Genomic DNA, 22,657 nt, shown 5'->3' on the forward strand with positions numbered 1-22,657 from the left:
TGAAAAAAAACGTGAGAGAGCGAGAAAGAGACGGCAATCTTAATCCCTTCATCTCATCGTGATGAGGCACGACCTTGTCCTACAAATAGATTTGATGATAGGGGCTTTCCATAATAACCTGAAATACAGGGCCTCTTATATCAGCTGGTGTTGAAAAGCCAAAGTCTGGAAGACCATCGGAGCTTAAGCTAACGCTCCTAGCGCCTGTGCTAATATAATTACAGCTAGTCCAGATGGGGCACATGGGTCAACCCGCTAACCCAAGGAATGGCTCTGATCCTGGGCTAAGTGGGGTCTTCTTCCCCCTTTGGGTTCTTATGTGGGGCGTCACTTCTCAATTTAAGCCTGGGCCTTAATGACCTTCGCACCACAAAGTGTAATGAGAGATATTATGTGCTTTAGGAACGCGAAATATGAACTAGCCAGGGGACTCTCTGCCAGACTGACCTCTGAACCACTGGGATTATTCCCGTGAGGGTCGGGGAGCGCGGAGAGATGGAAAGCGCGTATCAGCGTCTGTGTGGCATGGGGTGACGGGTACTAAGCAGTAAAAGAAGAATTTAAACAAATACAAAGAAACATTTGTAAAGTTGAAAAAGCAATAAGCACATTAGTGATGTTTGTCTACAGCAATCTGTTTAAACCAGCAGTCAGACGAAAACAAAACCCATTTCCTTCGCTACGTGCCACAGAAGCAGCGAATCCGAAACTAAGAACACACATTAGCGCCCAAACCCAAACTATAAACAACTTACTGAGATACTCTCAAAGGTACTGAGTTTTAACAAATCTCAACCGTTTATAACAGTGTCCGTTACCTAATCCTGTTTAGGTCTAGTCCTGAGGTGTCAAGCCACTGAGAATTTCAACCAATCACAGTAATCTCTGTTGCGCCCATAGACGCAAAGCTAGGCCAATCAGATGTCTTGGAATTAGTGTATGTTGCTACTACAACTGGTATAACAAAGCATTAAACAGACTGATTAATAAAAGCGCTTAGGTATTGTTTGAATTAGAATGACAAAAAAAACTTTAGTTGCCACAGCAGCAATATTTAATTTAATACGTTTAACATATTTTTAAAATATCAATGTGTATTGTGTTTGTTTGATGTTATAATTAGATTTGGAATAAAGCTATTTTTATTAACATTTATGAAATGTAGAAATGAATGAGAATTAATGATCTAGATCACAAACGAAGAGTAAATAAGTAATTTGAAATAAAATATTATTCTTAATGTAATCATTTTAGAGGTAAACACCTCTACAAATAAATACATTAAATACATTCTATTTTATAGATTATTTTATTAGTTTATTTATTAATAATGTACATATCAGACATTAATTGTGTAGCCCTTGAATCACTCAAACATGCCAAACACTCATATCATGGATTTGTCTCTGGGCTTATTTGTTGTCTCAGAGATATTTGTTAATGCATGATGATTGATCATAACCCTTTACAAAATGAGTCTTTTTAAATTGGCAGTGTTTTATCCAAAAATGCAGCACAGGCACAAGAGGCCACACCCCGAGGGGAAGAATGCCCAATCAGGAACAACCCTGTTTTGTAAGCACATGGGGTCCTTCAGGCGGTCCAGACACCTTCCCCTAATGTCACAAAGGGCTGACATGAAAGGGCCGGCCTGATTATAGCCTGCAGGAAAATCGATCCTGGATAAAATGAGTCATGAGGAAGAAAAGAGAGAGAGAGAGAAAGAGAGTGAGACAGAAAGAACGAGAAGAAAGGGAAACCACATATTCTCAAAGACTTTGATGTATTTTGAGAGATATTGTGTGATGTTCACAAACACATAATTATTGATCGGAAATCTGCTGAGAGAACCATGCCAGCCTTGGAAACTAAGAAATGTTGAGGTAAACATTTTCCCTGAAAGATGAAAACTACACAATCACTCACATACACACACACACACACACACACACATATTCACACATGAATCATTTTACTGAACCATATCTTTTCAATTAATCAGGTGATCTAGTTCACAAAACTGGACTGGTGATTTGCTCACAAATCAGACTGAATCTTTCCTAGTGATGACATAATGACTCACTTAACTGAGAACTATTGGTTTTGGACATGTCCAATATTACTGGGCCTGGGTTTAATCATGACTGCAACAACCTCAAGTGGAACACCTGAAATTACAAACAAAAAGCCTTTGTTAATATATGTTAAAAACAAAAAACAATAAATTTAGCTGACTGGAATATTTTCAGATTTTAAAGTGGTTCATTTACACAAACGTAAAACAAAAAAAGTTAAGGAATCTTTTCATCATTAAAACTTGGCAACAAACTTGTGCTCCCATAAATGCATAAGCACGCAAACGCAGGAGCAGAGAGTCGTGCTAGGAATTGGATGTGACCCTTCAATCACCTCCGCATTTATCTCCACATTTCCTGTCTTACTCTCATACGCACGTTGCACTCTCGTACATAAACTCTTCTCACCCACCAATTACGATCAATCTTTCTCCCTTCCCTATAGCGAGGTGTGAGCCTGCATTCCGGTTTGTTTGTATGCAAGTCGCTCTGATCGATTGCCTGTTTACCAGCCACTGGGAAGCAAATCCTCCACGAGCAATGAACACAGGAGCCTCGCTGAGATTCAGGATGATGGGTCAGACGGCGGTTAGTCTTGCGCAGCCAGACTTTCGACTATCGGCATGGTCCAATTTGTAGTTTATTCCTGCCAAGGAATGCATACATAGACTAGAAAGGTCTGTGACCAACACATAAAGTGAGAATAATCATGATTGCAAAAGCAATAGGATCAGGTTTACTAAAAATACACCGACTTCAGGGTTGCAAAGATTTTTTTGTTTGTTTTTTACTGTTCTTGAAGTCTCTTGCTCAACAAAATTGCATTTAAAAAGGGGAGGGGTTATAAAAAAAATAAAAATAAATAATAATAATAAATGTAACATTTTAATTAACATCTGGTTGTATAAAAAAAATTACAGAAAGACTCAATTCTGATTACGATTTTATTATTTATTAAATCCCATGTTTATTATATATATATATATATATATATATATATATATATATATATATATACATACATACATACATACATATATATATATATATATATATATATATATATATATATATATATATATATATATAGTATGCAGACACGCAGGATTCTATAGGTATTGGCTTATGAAAGTATTAATTGCAATCATTTCACATCTTTTAAGAGGAAAAAAACCTGTATCTATCCTCCCTCCTCAAAATGAGGTATGTGTATATCATAGTGTGAACACATAATAAAGACTAAGCCTTATTTCATTCCCCTCACTTAAGTATTCTATCATGCTAAGCAAATATATCTTGGAACTGTGTCAATTTGAGGTGTCTGTTTTAATATAAAGTCTACAGAATGTAATAATTCTACAAAGACTAGCTTTACTCAAACTTTCAATGTGTTCAACACACACGCGCACAGGTTAGGTAGGTGGTGTCTGTCATTTTGCTGAAACTTCCTTCCTCCTGCTGGAAGCTAATGGTAATAAAGGTCTAGAGTTGGCCACACGTATCCATCCTTCTATTCCCCAATCAGTGGGGCAGAGGAAATGGACAACCTCTCACTGCCTAGCAGAGTAATTACAAGCAACACGGCTCAGTGTAGGAGGGTTAAATACCGGCGTCTATATTTGAGGGGAAATAACATTCCTGGCCCAACCGACTGCGTGGGTAAGCAGAGTTATCATCATAATCGTAATTTTCATTCTGATGTTTCTGAAGATATGCAGAATGGTTATTTTCACAGAGCAATTTAGCCCCAATCTTGGATTAAAAGACGGATGGAACCAAATACAAAAAGATCATAAAGGTCTTCTTAGTTTAACAACCCATCATTCCATCCGTCATAAATCCATCTATCATCAGTGATAGCATGCAAACCGTAATGCGTAAGCGCATAATTCAAATGCGGCGTCATTGAATCTGAGTGGGTCGGTTTGATAAATTCAGAACGTTCGATCAGGAATGGATGGAAATAAAACGCACATGCGGACGGCGTCACACCGGCCCGTGGCTTGTTTGGCAATCCTATTTCATTTCATTTCTTCATCATTTCATTTCTATCAGGCCTCAATCCCGACTGCATGCAGGAGGTTGAAAGGAAGGAGGAAAAAGTCACTATCAGAGAAAATGACAGGAGATAAAAAGGGCAGGGACGGTGAAGATTACCCATGATTACCCGGGTGAGCGCTACCGTGGGAGAGAGGGAAGCGGGGGCATGGAGAGTCAGGGAGAAATGGAAAGAGCGAGAGAAGAGGAACGGAAATGCGGGCGAGCTACTAAAAGCCTCTCCATGTGATAAAAGGAAGAAATGCTTCCGTTTGCTCTTGATCTTTCTAAATAACCGAACGCCGCCGCCGCGCTTCGTATCAGGCCATCGTAACACGGCACCAGACAAATGAGCTTTGCTGAGAGCTCATATCCGATTCGTCACAATCACATTTGCCGTTTATGACTTTTCCCCTTTTTCGCAACGACAGTGACTTGTTTTGTTACAGGAAATAACAAGTATTATCCACCATCATCCCAAACGCACGTACCGTAATTATACCGGCTTCTTTCAACCGCTCTTTATTTATTCTCATCGCGTTCATTTTACTGTTACTGCGAAACGTTTTGCGCGTCACGCGTTGAGAAATGTCGCGTTTGTAGTGAAGATGGAGATGGTGATTTCGGACTGACCCGAGAATCAGTCTCGGTTACGCCTCTTTCAAACTCAATCCGCCAAAGAAAATAAATACAGCTGCTTCTGCGTCAGCGGCCTGCAAAAACACAATAAGAGGAAAGGCACGTGAGTTTGGATGTCTCCAGAAACACACATAGAGATGACATTTATGGTATGGATGGTACGCTGTGGATCAGGCTATACGCTCTAGTCCTCTCCAAAAATGGTATAAAAAAATAAGAAAAGGGAAGTGCTATTGGCTAGTCACTGGGAGGACTGCCAGCGCCGCTCCACAACACTACAGATAACAAAAAGCCCTCTCAAGACTCAATCTCAGCCCTTTATTTGTGCTTGTTTACTGTCGGCTAGAAACTCGCTCTGATAGTTTCAGAGTGGCCTGCTTTCAGGGGATGAGGCAGAAAAGCTGATGCTCTTTCTTTGTGCCATGGGTTTTGGTTGAAATGAAACTCTGACTCTTGGGTCAAATAACACATTTTAAAAGGAGCTCTGGCGAATATGAGACTCGCCAAGCTGTTAAATTCACCTTTTAACATTTCATAAAGCCATGAAATGGTTTGACCTGACCTATGTTGACACATTTCCAACTAAAACAGGAAGTTGGGGAGGAAATATATTGGAGGACCATAGATTTTTTAAATAGTCAATTAGTTAGCTCAACAAAATCTTGATTTGCTACTTGGTAATGCTACTAGATGGCAGGGTATAATAGGAGAGACAATAATCACTAATAATAATAATAAACAATAACTTTTAGTATTTCCAGATCAAAGACTGTTCTGGAGCTATTGTGTAAATATTTTTTCTTCCAATTTAATAAATTAATAATTTAGATTTTTTTTTTTTTTTTTTTATTCCCGAACTTGTTAACTATATCAGAAAATATCTTCATTCTTTAATGTGTGTTAATAAATGCATTTTACTTTTACTGTTATTGGATTTATAATGGGTGATGGGCAAATATTATAATGTAAGTGTAATCTGTAGTTACGGGTGTCATGTAATACATTTGTTTAAATGTAATATGACTGATTTTATTTAACATTAATTTAATAAAAACATTATAAGTTACTATATACACAATGCTGTCAAGCAAGCAAAGAATGTTTATATTATAAAGTAACATTTTCATATAAGATGTAGCGCAATTTAAGGCAAACAATTCAGTCAGTGATCACATGCACTGAACAAACCTCAGTGGCGCAATGACTTTTCTGAACACTTGGACCTTAAACTAATAAGGAAAACAGGATCGTCTGTTATTGGTTTAATGCGCAAAAAAATGTGTAAAGTTGTAACGCAACATGAACAGATATAAATTTAATGCAGCAATAAACACTTTTTAATTCACTTAATTTACGACAGTGTGAGAAACATAAATGAAACATTATATGGTTGAAAACAGTTTTGATAGATGACAATTAAGCGGCAAACAAAGCGCGAACACAGATTTGAATTCAGCAGATGATGGTAATCATACTAGTGTGATCTCATTGGGAATATTATTAAGCTATTTTGTGTCTTTTGGAGCTGCATTTAAAATAAAAACAAGGACAAGTGCCCACGGTGTGAATGGGCATGACGCCTCTGTGCAATTCAAAACAATTCATAGAACTTATTTAATACAATTAATAATATTATTTATATAAAATTAATTAATTCCCTGTAGAAAAAAAATACATACACAAATATTTCAATCTATTCCATTTTTTTCCTCACTACCCACTCACATTTCTTGTGTAACCAAACCAGATTGTGAGAGTGTTAGTGTGTGTTAAGAGGCTTCAGTCAGTTCCTCAGGCTGTAGATGACTTCAGTGAAATGTGTTTACAGATTTGAGAGACAGAGTCAATTTCAGCTGGCTTAGACCATACTGACCCGACCGTGACTGACGCCACACCGTGGCCTCTGGCAATGCTGTAGAGTTATGGGATGTCCAACTGGATTATCGAGAGAGCAGGGGGAGTCGCTTTTTTCCTCTCAAAATGCATGAATGCAAACACAATTGCTCTGTTCCAAAAACCCAGGGAACAAACTAGCAGGCAGTACTTAAAGTCATTAAAGTGACCAGGTAAATGTACAAATATAATATAATATAATATAATATCATATCGCTTTATTTTCATAAGATAATCATTTTATTCAAAAACAACATATACTTTAGTAGTTTAGACTCTGCCTAAGTCGAGTTTTCCAAATCAGACACTAATGAGGTTCCATTCTTAGGATGCTAAGAAATGTCTTTGTAGACAGCATGACTCACTGGGATTTGGAACAGAGCTGTTGACTTTTATGCTTCAGTCTGGCTCGTGGAGGTCATAAAAGATGATGTGTGTGGATGGAGGAGACGGGTGTTTCTGGTCAGTAAGCGTGTGGTATGAGAGGTGTGGCTATAAATGCGATGCGCGTAAAAGTGATCTAAACCACACACAGACTAATGTGCGTCTCCACCTCTGATGCTTTTGCCATTTTAAGCACCTCTTTAAGAAAGCAAACACACAGTTTCCTTCGTCTAAGAGGCTATACGAGAGTTTCCTTTTGTTTATTTGGTCACGACCAAGTATCTGAGCTTCCTCTCTAAGAATGAGACAAACAAACTCCAGTGAGCTTACAGACATCTCTGAGCACAGGCACACTTTAGCTATGTTTTCAGACTCAATAATGCAAACTTGGAAAAACTTGGGGGAAAAAAAGGTATCTCATTTCTCAGTCTGTGACGCGTGTGATGTTGGCGTCAGCGCGCCACCAGTTCTGCGTTTGCTCTGCTAATCCCTTTCAAAGGTCAACGGTCACCAGGGGTCACCGGCTGAATTTGCTGCGTTGAGAAACAAGGTAATGGAAAAAAAAAACCTTTGACAAACAACAGCTCTTATTACTCAACTTCTCCTTTACCCATCTGTCCTTCCCTCATCCTTCCTCTCTCATGCTCTCCCACACATTTTCAATTTCACCATACCGCAAAATCTCATCACCGCATCCACCTCTCCGCTGTTTCTCATTCATTTCTCTTTCTCTCTCTCACCCTCTGTTGACAGGCATTAAGGAATGGCATTAACTGACACTCAATCCACAGGTTGGTCCAATAGAATTCCTCTTTTCCACTCACTGTTAAATCCTGGGCTTTAGACGTATCACTTCCCAGCTGCCACTATCCATTCTTCTTTTTTCTTCATACCTCATCCCTCGCTCTCTGCTCATGTGTTCATTTATTTTGCTCTCCCCTACTGATTTTTCATTAAAGACGTGACTACAAATGGAAAATAAGTGAAACAGAGAGATTACGGAGGAAAAGTATTAAAAAAAGTTCATTGCAAAAGGCTGAAGTTTAAACAAGGTAGAAAGTTTTTTTTATATAAAAAATATATTCTGTCATGGTTCATGTAGTTTCAACCCTTTATGACTTTCAATGGAATATAAGGTGTTATTTAGAAAATATTTTTCATACAACAACAGTCAGACACACACACACACACACACAAGTACCATATAAATGTCATTAATAGTTCATATATCTATATCTTCTGAAGCTATAAAATTGATTTGTGTGAGAAAAAGACTAAAATGTAAAAACTTGTCACTTCATGAGGGTATAAAATAATGAAATAGGAAATACATTTAATGCACCCTTCATGTAAATTAATTAGTTGGTATGTTAGTTTAGTTAGTTAGCAGTGTGTGTGGCTACCTTCTCATGTAAAATGAGTATTTCCATCTTACTCCGAGTTGCTCATGATACGCTCTTAAAAATAAAGTTGCTTAAATGGTTCTTCAGAGTGATTCCATGTAAGAAAATTTAGGTTCCACAAAGAACCATTTAGTCAGATTCTTTGAAACTCTTGCTAACCTTCTTTCACTACAAAGAAACCAGAAAGATTCCTCAGTTGTTAAGGTTCTTTATAGAACCATTTAGACAAAAAAGGTTCCTCTATAGCATCGTAAAGCATCTTTATTTTCAGGAGTGTACGGTCACTTTAAGTTCGAGTTAACCCAAGGACAAAAGCATTTGCTCCTAATATGCTGTCCAGGGCTTTGGTGGTATCTGAGGCATCATTCCCAGTTCACTTGAACACTTATTATTTTCTTCTCTATCACCAGACAACACAAACACATTTCACACATATGTTTTTTTTTTAGTTTTGGTATATATTGTTGTTTGTGTGAGAGAGAGAGAGATCATTAGCCATCCTGTCAGTGTTTTAAGGGGACTACAGCAGACTGAAAAGAAGAGTACAGACACGTTATTAGCTACTCTTCTGTACAGATGGTGTAGAGCAGACAAGTCAGGCCCTATGAGACCAAAACCTGGGGCTTGATTAAGCACCAGCCCCAGCGAGGGTGTGCATGAGTACGGGGCCACCTGGAGGAGCTTCCCCTGGAGGACTGCACTCCTAACCCTGCTCTCCCTCCGCCTCTGTCAGGAGACGCCAAGGACATGAGCGCGAGAATGCTGAATAAAGCAAACTGCATTGCGTCACATAAACAAATCATTTTAAAAACAGTTTGAGCGGGGCGGAGGGGTGAAACGAAATAAATAGCTTTCCGCGCTATCGCTTAATAAAATGTTAATCTGTTCGACCCTGAAACTTCCACTTACTGCCTGCTGCCCGGGTCAAACAGAAGGAGGGAGTCGCTCGTGATTAAACCTAGAGAATATGTCTGAGCAAACAGAGGAGCACTGAAAACATTCCAGAGCAAACGAGGCTAGACGAGAGGTACAGTGCTTTTCAGAGGCAAAACACCTCGTCAAAACGGCCAAAATTGTGTCAGAAATGAGTTATGGCCAAAATCAGATCTCTTAGGCCCCATTTCCACCTGGATCACATTCAAAAATGTGGTACAAACACACCAAAGACACATCATGATTGAATCACTAAGAATACATTTGGAGCTGATCTGAATTCTAAGTGAATTTAATAAAGGTTTAAATACAACTGTGGTTTTGTTTTATCAGTACTCAACTACATAAGTAATACTTAATGTGATTATGCTGCATATAATCATTTAAATTAATTTTGAAGGACTGAGTCTTTTACACGCTGTGTTTCCTGGCAATACTTTGCTCAAGCAATATGAAAAAAGTCACTGCACTCTTAAGATCCGCTCACCCGATTAATCAACAATATCTGATTATATATCAAATTATTCCCTAGATTAAACATACAATTTAATCTAATTTATGTCATTTCCTCAAGGTGTCCTATCCTAACAAACCATACATCAATAGAAAGATTATTTATCCAGCTTTCAAAACTGTGACTTATGACTGGTTTTGTGGTCCAGGGTCACATATGCAAATGCCGCATTGTATTTTGCGCAAGTACACTACCTTTCAAAAGTTTGAGGTGAGTGAGTCTCTTATGCTCATCAAGCCTGCATTTATTTAATCCAAAATACAGAAAAATACAGTACTGAGTACATGTATATTAGAATGCTTTTTTTTGTGTGTCACATGTTCTTTTAAATCATTCTAATATTCTTCTTTGCTGATTTGGTGCTCAAGAAAAACTTTATTACTACTGATGTTGCAAACAGTTGTACTCCTTATTACATAATACCATTAAACCATGATAGAGTACATTTATCTGAAAGTACATTATTTACTGTATAATAGCAATATAATATAAATTCAAAATAACAGCATTTATTTGAAACAAAATACGCTCTGGCATTATGAAAGTATTTCCTGTCACTTTTGTGTAATGTGCTTACTGGATGGATGGATGGATGGATGGATGGATGGATGGATGGATGGACGAATGGATGGATGGATGGATGGACGAATGGACGAATGGATGGATGGATGGATGGATGGATGGATGGATGGATGGATGGATGGATGGATGGATGGATGGATGGATGGATGGATGGATGGATGGATGGATGGATGGATGGATGGATGGATGGATGGATGGATGGACGAATTAATGATTACTGACCCTCGAACTTCTGAAAATATCTAGATACTAGACAGCAGTTCATGTATGTTAACACTGTGTGTTTACATAAAGGCTTTTTTATAATTAAAACACTTATTTAGTTATGGATAGTTAGAATAAATAAATACTTGGCAGGAAGCTGACAACTGAACTACATATTGCAAGTTCATCGCAATTCACCTCAAGAAAGAAAAACTGCCATTATTTGTTTGCCACTGTATACAATTAGGTTGTGTGTGATGTTCACGTTGTGTGTGTGACTCGTGATGTAATTCCCTGATTCATACAGCATCTCACCGCAGGAATGCACAGATAAGCATCGTAAATAAACATCTGTCCTCCTTCTCTCTCTCTTCCCACTCTCTCCCTTTCAATCTGTCCATCTAACAGCCCATTCCTCCCACTGCTTCTTCAATAACTCTCTCTCTCATTCGTTCCTAAAGGGTCGTCGGTGCAGTAGATTACGGATAAATCACCCATCTACCTCTGCAAAATCTTCAAATGAATACAGGTGCTGCCCACACCTGAAAGGAGGTTTTTCCTTTAATCTCTCATTCTCTCCCTCGCCTCGCCATCATTTTTAGAAGGAGAGAGAGCAATCTTGCTTATTGCATTATTTACAAACCAATTTAACGGTGTTCTGCTCTGTGAATAACCATTCGCATCCTCCCCCGTAGGACAGATATTGCTAAGAAAGAAGGGGAGGAACTGGGAAGAGAAAGGAGGAAGTAAGCAGACGTGGAGAAGTTGTTTTGAAATGAATCACTCGATTACAGCTTTGAGCATATGGCGCCCCGTCATCACCCGAGATGACGCTAATAAAATGAAGGCGAAAGCAACTGACTTGCTGGCATAGATGCTGAGCCAAATCGTCTCTGATAAGCACCTGTCCTGCCGTTAAGTCAGAATAAAGGGGTTCGTTAATGATGTATAACGAATTCACTGAATGTGCCGTGGAGACACGACGCTCTCAGCTCTGCCTCTGAAGTAGGTGAAAAAAAAAAATCTTTTGAAAATAGTTTTGTGCTTGACAGCTATTTTGGTGGATTAATTGTTTCCCATACGAGTGTTTTCTCTCAGACAAATTGTTTGTTAATTAGAAAGAAGTGTGTGTATGTGTGTGAGAGTGAATGCCAGCGGGGAGTTAGAAAGACCCAGAGATTGTGTGTTTTCCTGTCAGTGGGGGTTTTGAGAAGATTAAAAGACAAAAGAGCAAATAAGTGCTGAGACCGGCAGAATGTCAGACGGTGTGTGAGAAAGCGGCATCCACAGCATGCTTTAATTTTGTCCATACAAAAATGTAGTGGAGTCCAGACCCTACTGACTTTCACCGTAGAGACAAAATACCTTTTATGTTCTGAACAAAAAAAAAAAAAAAAAAAGGCATATAGGTTTAGAATAACACAGGGGTGGGTTGTGGCCTTCGTGGCTTTCATGTTGTTGTGAGAGATTTGTATATTTACTTCCAATTTGTCCTAAATTTCTGTGGCCACTGATGTGCACTCAATATTATTTAAACACACACACCATATATTCATATATACATACACACACACACACAAAGACACACACACACACACACACACACACACACACACACACATATATATATGACAAGTTTTTGTAGGATTCTTAAATGAATAAAGTTCAAAACAACAGCATTAATTGGAAATTTCCTTTTGTTTTTGTTCCTTTTGATAAATTTCCTTACTAAATAAAAGTATCACTTACCAAACTTTTGAACAGTAGGACAGACTTGTTTGGGTAATGGACTAATACCACCTTGTCCTTTACATGACCTTGCACAGCATATGACAAGATTTCATATTTTCCTGGAACTGGATAAATATGTCCAAACAAGCCTATGATTCATACTGCACATGCAGGGCTTAGGTTATTGGAGTCATTACCATGACATTGCTACATGAACTTCACTGAATGCATTACAGCATTTGCCATTTCATACATCACACAGATGGTCTACAATTTAGGCGCAACAAGTGGCATAACTAACAATGTCAGGTAAAACTTTATTCAAAACATGGACATCTATTTGTGATAGGTATTTTAAGAAAATAAAAATGCCAACAGGTTATACAAAGTTTGCAATTTGATCCCAGTAATTCAGTTTCTTCCCTGCCATCGTTTTACCTTCAGGCCAAAGTTTCCCAGACACATATTAGTCCTAGTCCCAATCTAATAACTATTTTAAACCGTAAATCATTACTTAGAGCACAAGATTAGCCTATCCAGGAAATGACGCCATATCCACTCACTAAATAGTCTGAGCATGAAGAGCAAAATTCATCCTGGAGAATGAATTAAAGTGGAATCAGCTGAAAGATCAGTGGATAGAATAGTGTATATTGAAGACTGGGTGAGCTCTGGTAACTTATTACATTCAAATATATGATTCACTACTTCAAAATGACAAATGATGAAATTGCTAATGATTTTTCTGATAACGGTGTTCTTTATGAAAATGACAGAAACTGCACTAGGAACAATATGAGCTCCCAATGACCCGGGGCTTTACTGTAATAAAATTTTACCCAGAAAAAGCACAATATATTGTGCATTATTTACAACAGCACAATATATTTAATGAGATATTACCTTAATATCACACTATGGCTAACTGTAAAACATCCAATATGTGCATGTCAGATTTCTGTGTCTCATTTTGATTGATCTCTCTTTCCATCTCTTCTAAATAAAGACACACACAAAACTCATTTGCCCACAGCAAAATGAATGGCTTTGATAAGCCCCTATAATACATGAGAGACCACTAAAGCAGCGTGACCGATCTGCAGTGCAGCGGTACGAGGGCCCTTCTATCCTGAAAGCAGGCCAGAGGAAACTGCCAGCCTCTGAGCCAAGATGGCCGCCAGCACTGGTTTCTAGCCACAAGGAAGTGCCCAGAGGCCCGACTTCCTCTGGCGCCAGCCAATCTGTATCCACCCGTATTTGTTTTGCAGCGGTCTCACGGCCCCCGTTTGTGTATCGGTTTCCCATTTGCAGTCTCTCTAAACAAGCATGACCTGCGTTATAACTGCCCCCTTCAGAGAAGAAGGGAATTAACAGAAGTAATTCAAACCAGCGTTGTGCAGCAGCGTTTGGGAAGAATTTAGTGTATTAATGAAAGCATTTCGACTTAGGTGTACCCCAAGGAGAGAGAGCTGGAAAAAGACAGAGACAGAAATAATAGAGGGAGGTCTGGATTGAGTTAGAATCTGAGGTTGATTTGAGTCGATAGCGGTCGAAGCACAAAGCAAAGGATTCACTTTTACTCGGATCCCAACAGGAGGGCACATAACTCTGAGCCCTACAGACTAAACACACAGCATGCATCCACCCAACGCTCACAACTGAAGCGCAGCCATTCTCACAGTCTCAATACTGCCACAAAAACTTTTCAGGGCTACTTAAAACAAACACCGATGCCCCATCTACACAACCTACTACTAACATTGCTCATTAAAAAGAAAAAAATAACACTTAATAGCAACCATAGCAAAGCAGTCCTGATCTATGAGGTCATCACGTGCAATGACAAAAGACTTGATGTGAAGTTATTTCATCTTATGACCATTTATACAATTTCACTATAATGCAGATTTAGGAAGCGACAGTTGTCCTAAATCCAAAAAAACAAAATGCGTTCTTGTCAGGAAAACTTTAACTTTTTCTATCCATTTCAAATGTTCGCTACTGTCTAGTTTATTATACCATAGGCTTGTCACATGCTTTATTCTGATTTACTGACAAATGTTCTACAATAAAGGTACAAAGGCACAACAATAAGCTACAAAGACAATATCCATGTTTTGCCCAGCTAAATAGAATGTATCCATCAAGATAGACAGATCGACATAATTTCCAACAGAGAACCAAAATGAAGCATTTGTGGCTGCGAAGCATAAAAATCTGAAATCCCAAAAGGCCGTCACGGGTGTTAATAGATTCCTGTATGTAGAGCATCTTTTCATGAACAGGTTGAATCCTGCATACCATTTTCAATTAAAACAGACTGCAATGAACTCCAAATTGAGACTTGTTTCATCAACACCTTTTGATGTGTTTGTGTGCGTGCGTTTAAACTGAATTAGAAAGCGTGAGATGAGGAGATGATTGTGGCCGTGTTCAGCATGTTGAAGGTGAGAGGAATCAGATGGTGTGAAGGAGAGAGATAGCGAGATCAAAGGGAGGTGGAGAAAATAAATAAAGGAGGTCTCACCTTCTTACGTGGCCCTCTCCCCGTCGACAGTCTGTTCAGTCTCTTTCATGAAAAGGGTGATGATTTAGGCCTGTGGAAAGTAGAAGTAAAGAAAAGTGAAGTTCGTAAAAAGCGTTAACACACAAGTGCACGAATCTATGCATCATCAAATTCAAAAACATTGATTGATATTATTAGACTAAATCTGGACTAAGCATAACGCATTTGTGTCACAGTTGATTTAATGTGAATCAGTTCAGGGAAAGGGTCTGAATCCATCCACAAAAAAATAAATAAATAAAACAAGAAATCTGAGGCAAAATTATATGGCAAATAAAAAAAATTAATTTTTACTTTGAAAAAAGTTTTTGTTCAGGGTAGTTCTGGTTAGTCTGTAGTGATCTGTATTAGCCTTACATAAAACATCTGTCTATACTCATTTAAGGAGATAAATGAGTGTGTAAATAATTTTCCTCATTACATTCCTCTTCCGTTCACCCCTCGGCAATGGAGACCAGATTTTCCTATAAAAGCTTGTACACAGTCTTGAAAGACAATGTCGCCAATATATAAATGATCAAATAATGTGTGGAGAAGCATCAGAGATGGACACACAATCCTCTGGGTGTGCTGACAGAAAGCATTTAACAGCCGCAAAGGAACATTTCTTTGATGTCCCTCCAACTAATGTCGTTTCTACAATTGAGATCATAAGAAGCAAGTAAGTTTTGGGTGGGCAGCAGCTGGATCAGAGAGTGTGAGCGTGTGTGTGTGTGTTTTGTGCTTGCTCCTTTGAAATGCAGAGGGCTGAAGGACATTTAAACTCCAATTACAGAGTGCCAGAACAGGTCTATTTTACCCAGTATGACAGCCAGATCAATTACCTCATTAATACACACGCACACACAGAGGTCTGTCCAGGTAAGAAACAAAAAAAGGGAAAAGATCAAGGCAAAAAAAAAAAATGTCATTATGCTCAGTAGTTTCACTACTTCATCGATACGTAAGCGACATCAAAGCAAACGTTATTTTAATGAAAAGGCCTCACATAAGGGAAAAGTCACTAAAATAAGATCTAAAAAACTCAATATGTGAAACGCAATACTAAAAATATTACACATTACAAAGGATTATAACGTCGATTGAAAATCATATAAAACGTATGTATACTTGTATTTAATAAGCTTGAAGTAAGATAGAAGTGTTAATGAATTTATTTATTAATTTTATACTGTTTATATTATAGTAATATTATACTTTTTACACATTTTTCAGTGGAACCCCTTGAAACACAACTGTATGCAAATAAAGGAAAATAAAAATAAATAAAAACTTTTTTAAACCCCAGCCTCTTCTTGTGCGTTCTAGAGGAAGGTTCTGTTTATTTGTGTTTGGCTATTCAGTGTGAAGGTCCAGGATGCTCAAGCCTTGTGTGGGATCCACTTGATTGATGCACATATTTGGTGACTAAACACACATCAGTTTTCAGAGGTGAGCACAGAGACAGCTTTGAAAAATAAGAAGCCGTTTCTCTGCTATAAACTATTTGTTTGAACAATCCCGTTAACCCGGCAGAATTCAGAAGGACCGTGGAACGGTACGCAGTCACTAGCGTCACAGTCACAACAGGAGTTAGGAATGCTATTACTTCCAAAATATATAAACTGTTTTTTTTTTCCAGCCCCAAGTGGCAGCAGAGAATTCCAAAGTGAAAAGAAAAAGGTTTAAATGCAGGCTTTGCCAACCTCAGATGAACTCGTGCAGCTTTCTTTTTCCTTTTTAATAAATACATGTGTGGTCCTGGTATTTTTCTCTACTCATAAAACAGGTTTATATCCTGCCAAAAATATTGGTCAACGCAATTAAACACAATAAAGATAATTGCACAATTGTGTTTCAAAGGATTCAAAGGAAAATTGTAAATGTGTTTTCAGTGAAAATGTGTGTGCATGAGAGACAAAAAAAATAAACAAAAAAGAGAAACAGATGAAAAGCCCTATTTTATTTACCATTACGTTAATGCATTAATGTATTGCCTTCCAGTAAAAACAGCACCTATGTTTTATTCACGTATATTTAAAGTAATATAAGTTCAAAATACAGAAAAATACAAAGTGAAATGCAACTTTAAATATCCAGTTAAATGCTACAGTCTGCTTTTCCTCTCTTGTACTGTTCATCAGAACTTAAACTGTTTGTACCAGAAGCTCTGCAATATGAAACAGATGGCACTATTAGAGCATTATCATATTTCTAAATGAAAATGAAGAGCAGGGTTATTGGAGGGGCTCTGTCTGGCTTTGGCTGAGTTAGAGCTGTTGATTGCAGTGATAACAGGACAGAGAATAGAGCGGAGCTTGCAAAGTAAACCGCAAGCATGTGCCAGCGTACTGTTGCTTTCCTGAGAAACCCCATTTCTCAATTTTGGGTGAATGATATTGCATTTATTTCTCTATTTTGCATTTTACCGGTGTCCAAAAACCTACGTACGAAGCGGTACATCAAACACTTCATTCTGAGCCTGCCAAAATTACAGTACAATGTCCTTTTTGTATCTCCATTCACATTTTAAGCGGACGATTTTTCTTTATGCAATAATCAAACTATTGTAGTTATAGCTGAATTTTCAGCAGCTGCTATTACTCCAGGGTGACATGATCTTTCAGAAATATGTTGAAATTGTGATCATCTATAGGGTTTTTATTGAATATTTAAAATAAAAGCATTTATTATTATGATTTTGTAATATTATGTCTTCACTGTAACTTTTATCAATTTACTTGCACTTTCCCCCTGAATTAGACGTAAAAAATAAAAAATCAATTTATAGATTATTCTCAAAGCTTTACAGATGTTACATACTTGCAAATAATAATAAAAAAAAAAAAAAAAAAAAAAGAACTTTTGGAAGTTTGACTGCAGAGTTGCCAGCTGAGAGCCATGTGCTGTGCAGTTGTAGCACTGCATTCAGATCACAATTATCCAGTATTTAGTTTGGGCAAGCAACACAACTGACAGCAAACAACAGCTGGCTCGACTAAAAGACAAAAGTAAACAAACAACATTTGTCTTCGTTTGCAACTTTACAGCTACTCGTATGCTGATTTCTCATAAGAGCTTTGCTGCTGGTGATCATGCTGAGATGGAATTGCATCACGAGGCGGCATTCTCTTCAAAATGAACAGATTTGGATTAATGTCAGCCTTTGAGAGATGGCGCATCTAAATGTCAGAGCCAAATTACCTGTTGCTAACAGATGTGTACTGTCCAAATCGAGCGCTGATGACTGTGTGCGGTAATAAAGTCTACGCGTTTTCAGTTCTAAAGCGAATCGGTTTGGCTATGCAGCTGCGTCCTAAGATTCGCCTTTAGCTTGGACAGATGTCGACTCTGTACGTCCATTAGACTTTTCTTTCTATCATCCATCATGTGGAAATTGCGAAAATGCTTACAGCACAGTTTTCCTACATTAGCTTAAAATAACCCCGATAATCAGCGACAGGGACAGTGATGCCTGGCTTCGCAAACACCACTAATGGTATTTCTGCTTGAAGGAGGTGGAAGTGAAGGATGTCGTTTACGGTGAGACCTGCAGGTCAGACCTTTCGGTGTGTGCAGGTTGTTAGCAATAGGGCTGTTTGTACTAGCCGGTGTATTTTATTTATTTATATATTTTTTTTTGGGGGGGGTTCTACATCTCAGCAGACTCCAAACACCTGAAAAAGTGTTTGTGAAGGCCAGCGGCAGAGCTGGAGTCCAGTAATGAACAATTACCCACATCCTCTCCACACCTTCACTGCTCTCTTAGCCACCAGCACAACATCACACAGAACAGCACCACTTCCCCTACACATCTGCTGCAGTCAGCTATCCATCCGTCCGTCTATTCCTCCGTCTATCTATCTGTCGGTTCGTGCATCTATTTATTCATCCATCCTTCCATCTATCTATCTATACTTTGAACAAGGAAAAGACTGCATCAGACATCAACGGAACAAATTTAAGCTATATTATGTTATCAGGGTTTATCCAGGGTGCATTTTTTCTTCTATCTTTTATGATTGTTGCTTGTCAGGTTGTGTTATATGACCCCGGTGAGATCTTGGGTAAAAGCCAAGGTAGACGGCAACGATCTTTTATGTCAGACAGTGCGATATACATCTTCACACAGACTTTGGTCGTGATTGACTGACTTTGCGTTTTATCATCAATCGTGCCGCAGTCTGACTCGCTGACGTGCAAAATTGAAACGATTTTGCAAAAACTCAAGCAAGCACCTGCATTAATGAAAAGAATACCGAAGCCCGCCGTGGCTGATGAAAGAGCGAATTTATGCTTGTTCTTTAGCATGGACTATGAATAATTACTTCAAATGAAATGAGATTTTAACAACATATTAGTTGCATACCACCATTTGTAATAGAACGCCACACGTGTAGGTTATCGATTAAAGTTTTTCTACTGGTTGTTTCTTAGATGCACTCTTTCTGCAAGCGTACTGTACCGTAATTTGCTTTACAGCGCAAAACTGTGGCCACTTTAGTTTGAATAAAAAGCCTAACTTCTCCTATAAATAGATCCTGGCTGCTACCGTAATCAAACCTCCCGTCAGTAATGAAATTCAGAAACCTCGGAAAACAAATTTCACCATCAAGACGACGCGACCAGTAAATAATGGGCACTAATCTCCCCCGGCTGCCCCCTGCCCTCCCACACACCCATTCTCTTTTTCATCAAGTCCCCCGCTCATTCTCGCGCTCTGTCTGTTTTTACGAGGTGTAACCATTCTCAGTTTTACAGTAATGGTGGGGCTCATTATCCCTCCATTTCATAATCCCTACATGTGTGACTCTCTCATTCTCTCGCCGAGGTGCTTTTTAAAGGCACGCCACCCTTACCGAGTGCTCTGGAAATAAGATGTTTTGGTCATTAACTTTTATCCCTTGACTGGGTGAGCCATTTACAAGTGAATGCCAGAACTTCACAATCATAAAAGAAAAATCTCTAAGATGCAGAAATGGATAACAAGTGAAATGAACAGACGATTGGAGAAGTGAACAGTGATATTATTAAAGAAGCTTTTGAATCAAATTATCTGATGCCAAAGAGTGTGTTTGTGCGACAGTCAGAGAAATTGTTGAAACGGCCTTGTCTTCTTTTCTAATTAAGTGTTTCCTTTGAGACAAACCAGAGCTATGTCGTGTGCAAGAAAACATCTTATAAAGCAATATGCACTGCATTATGCTGGTAAGTCAGACAGAGAAATGAACGGATAAAAATAAATGGAACTGTGGAATGTGACTATTTTAGGTCATGTAGTCCTTGTTCTTATGGGTTAGCAGGGATTATTTTCACAATTGATGGTTGAGTAACGTTGGCCATTAAAATCGTTAACGGAAAGCCACAGCAGGGTACTTACCAGTTGCATATTATGCCTGGTGCATTGTGGGTAACTTGGCCATCTTTTGGGATTTGGGCGAGAAATCACTGCGTCGAGCCATTATTTGTGAAGACGTGAACCCTGTAATTTAGAGCCTTTGATTGTATGTGTGAGTGTGTAGTTGCGTACAGGCTTAGGTGCATATACAATAATATGGGAAAAAAGAAACATATCTTAGTGTTTGATAGACATAACTTAAAAAAATGTGTTCATAAACATATATACCATTCTATACAATGTTTGGAAATGAAAACTGTTTGCATTTCTAATCTGCTGTATCTTTTCAAGCAAAACGTGTAGTGATATACAGTTACAGTTAGGCCTCATTCAGCTCCGTCTTCATACTGACAGTATTTTGGACCACTGCTGGGATAATTACGAAAAGCATTTGAGCTGAAATTGATTCATTGATGGTCGATAAGCTTAATTGATTAAATTATTAACATTCCCAGTCATTTCAAATTCAAGTGCTGTAAACCATTAGTGGAGGTCAATTACAATTTAGATTATTTCACAATCCGTTTTATATATTGGGAAGAATACGTCAACCAAATAAATTGCAAAGGCAGGGCAGTTATTATACATGAGGGATATTAGATTATGATCTGTCACACAATGAATGAAACCCCTTTGGCATGCTGCCCTTCAGTGGCTACAGATTTTTATTATTTTTTTTTTAATCCTTACCAAAACCTCTCTTTACTTAATACTTATTACATTTAACTGGGTGAAAAAAAAATGATTTCAAAAAATGCAGAAGAGCCTACTTAGTTCTAGTATACAAACTGACTGCTGAATAAAACATGCAAGCTCGTGTGATGAGATCATGTGACAAGCTTAGGTCATGTGATGAGGTAGCACACCACAATTTGAAAACGAACATTATAATGAACACTATATTAAAAGACGCAAATTTAATTAAATTCATTAAGTGCCATCTATCTGCTGGAAGTTCTAATCCCTGACTCCTAAACATAGCTGTCACATTGTCCTGATTAATGAACATTATTCCTCCTCTGACCAGTGCTATTGTTCCAGCAAGTGAGTCTCTTAAAACCCAGAGCTGTTCTGAGGGTAGTAAAACACGTTCCAAATGTCTCAGCTGTGAAACGTTTCCACCCACTGTGGCAAATGAGAAATGACCGCGGTGGCACTCCCTTGGATTAAAATAAAAATGCAATGGGTCACTCCTCATCCTTTCCTAATGAGTCTCTGAAGAAATCCGTTTCCCTGGGCACCTTCCATGAAAAAGAGAAAACAATGATGATCACTTAGCCAAGCCTATCGCTATCCGAGCATCGTACACACCGACACGTACATCAGCTATACATCAACTTGCATTAACCGACATGTTTGCCGCCACACACATGCCCGCACATAAATTTGAGGACATATCATCGGTCTCTAGAACCCATCAAAGCAATACTATCCAGCCTGAGGACAAAGCCCTGGCGGTTCTGTCTTGATCCCTTTGAACTCAATTTAAAAGTAAATATGCTGTTCTCCTGCGGTGTGTCAAAGCACCAGACGCTCCGTAACGGTACCCTCACATACTTACCAGTACACCTCAGCAGTTTCCCCATACAGTACAGCTAGTATGTGTGTAATCAGGAAAAAGAAAAAAGAGAACGAGGGAGAGAGAAAGGAAGAGAGCCTCAGGACAATTTTCTGTTTCTTTTTGCAAGCTCTAAGTTAAGAGCGCTGACTCTTTGCTCACGGCAGTTCAACCTCCAGCTCTGATGACCTTGTTCCTTATTATGCTGCTGGCTCTATACTATAAATTATATGTGAAAATGACTACACAAGAGTGAAAAAAAAATACACATACATACATACACACACACACACACACACACACACACACACACACACACACACACACACACACACACACACACACACACACACGTATATTATTTTAGGGCTGTCGATTACTATACAAGAGACGTCATTGCAGTGCATAATATTATGCCGGGGTCACAGCTTTCCCCTTTTGGTTACTTATATAATGTACCGCAGCCACCCAAAGTGTATGATATATTGCACGCGATAGTTATGTGGATCTCATCAGTAAAGCTGGTTCTCTGATTAGCAATAAATCTCCATCACCTCTTTTGAGATGAAAGCGGCATTTAATACACAGAGCCGTAGTTCACCTAGTGTATATAGACAAAGAAATATTCAATATTTATCATTTTTGCTATTGTGTATTATACTGTGGCAACTTCAGAACAGCGGCGGTCATAACATCAGTTTCAGCCAGAGCTTATGACTTTTACACGGCACAGAAATAAACATGACAACAGCCACTATAGA

General features: G+C 38.5%; 1 long non-coding RNA gene across 1 annotated transcript in view; it reads right to left on the reverse strand.

Annotated features, from left to right (window-relative positions):
* LOC122351998 overlaps nucleotides 1-22,657 on the reverse strand; it is a 163,454-nt gene that overhangs the window by 53,835 nt on the left and 86,962 nt on the right. Inside the window, exon 4 of the long non-coding RNA XR_006251827.1 lies at nucleotides 14,923-14,992. This is a non-coding gene — a long non-coding RNA (uncharacterized LOC122351998). The remainder of the gene's footprint in view (nucleotides 1-14,922; nucleotides 14,993-22,657) is intronic.

Source organism: Puntigrus tetrazona, chromosome 9 (genome assembly GCF_018831695.1).
Source record: "Puntigrus tetrazona isolate hp1 chromosome 9, ASM1883169v1, whole genome shotgun sequence".
NCBI lineage: Eukaryota > Metazoa > Chordata > Actinopteri > Cypriniformes > Cyprinidae > Puntigrus > Puntigrus tetrazona.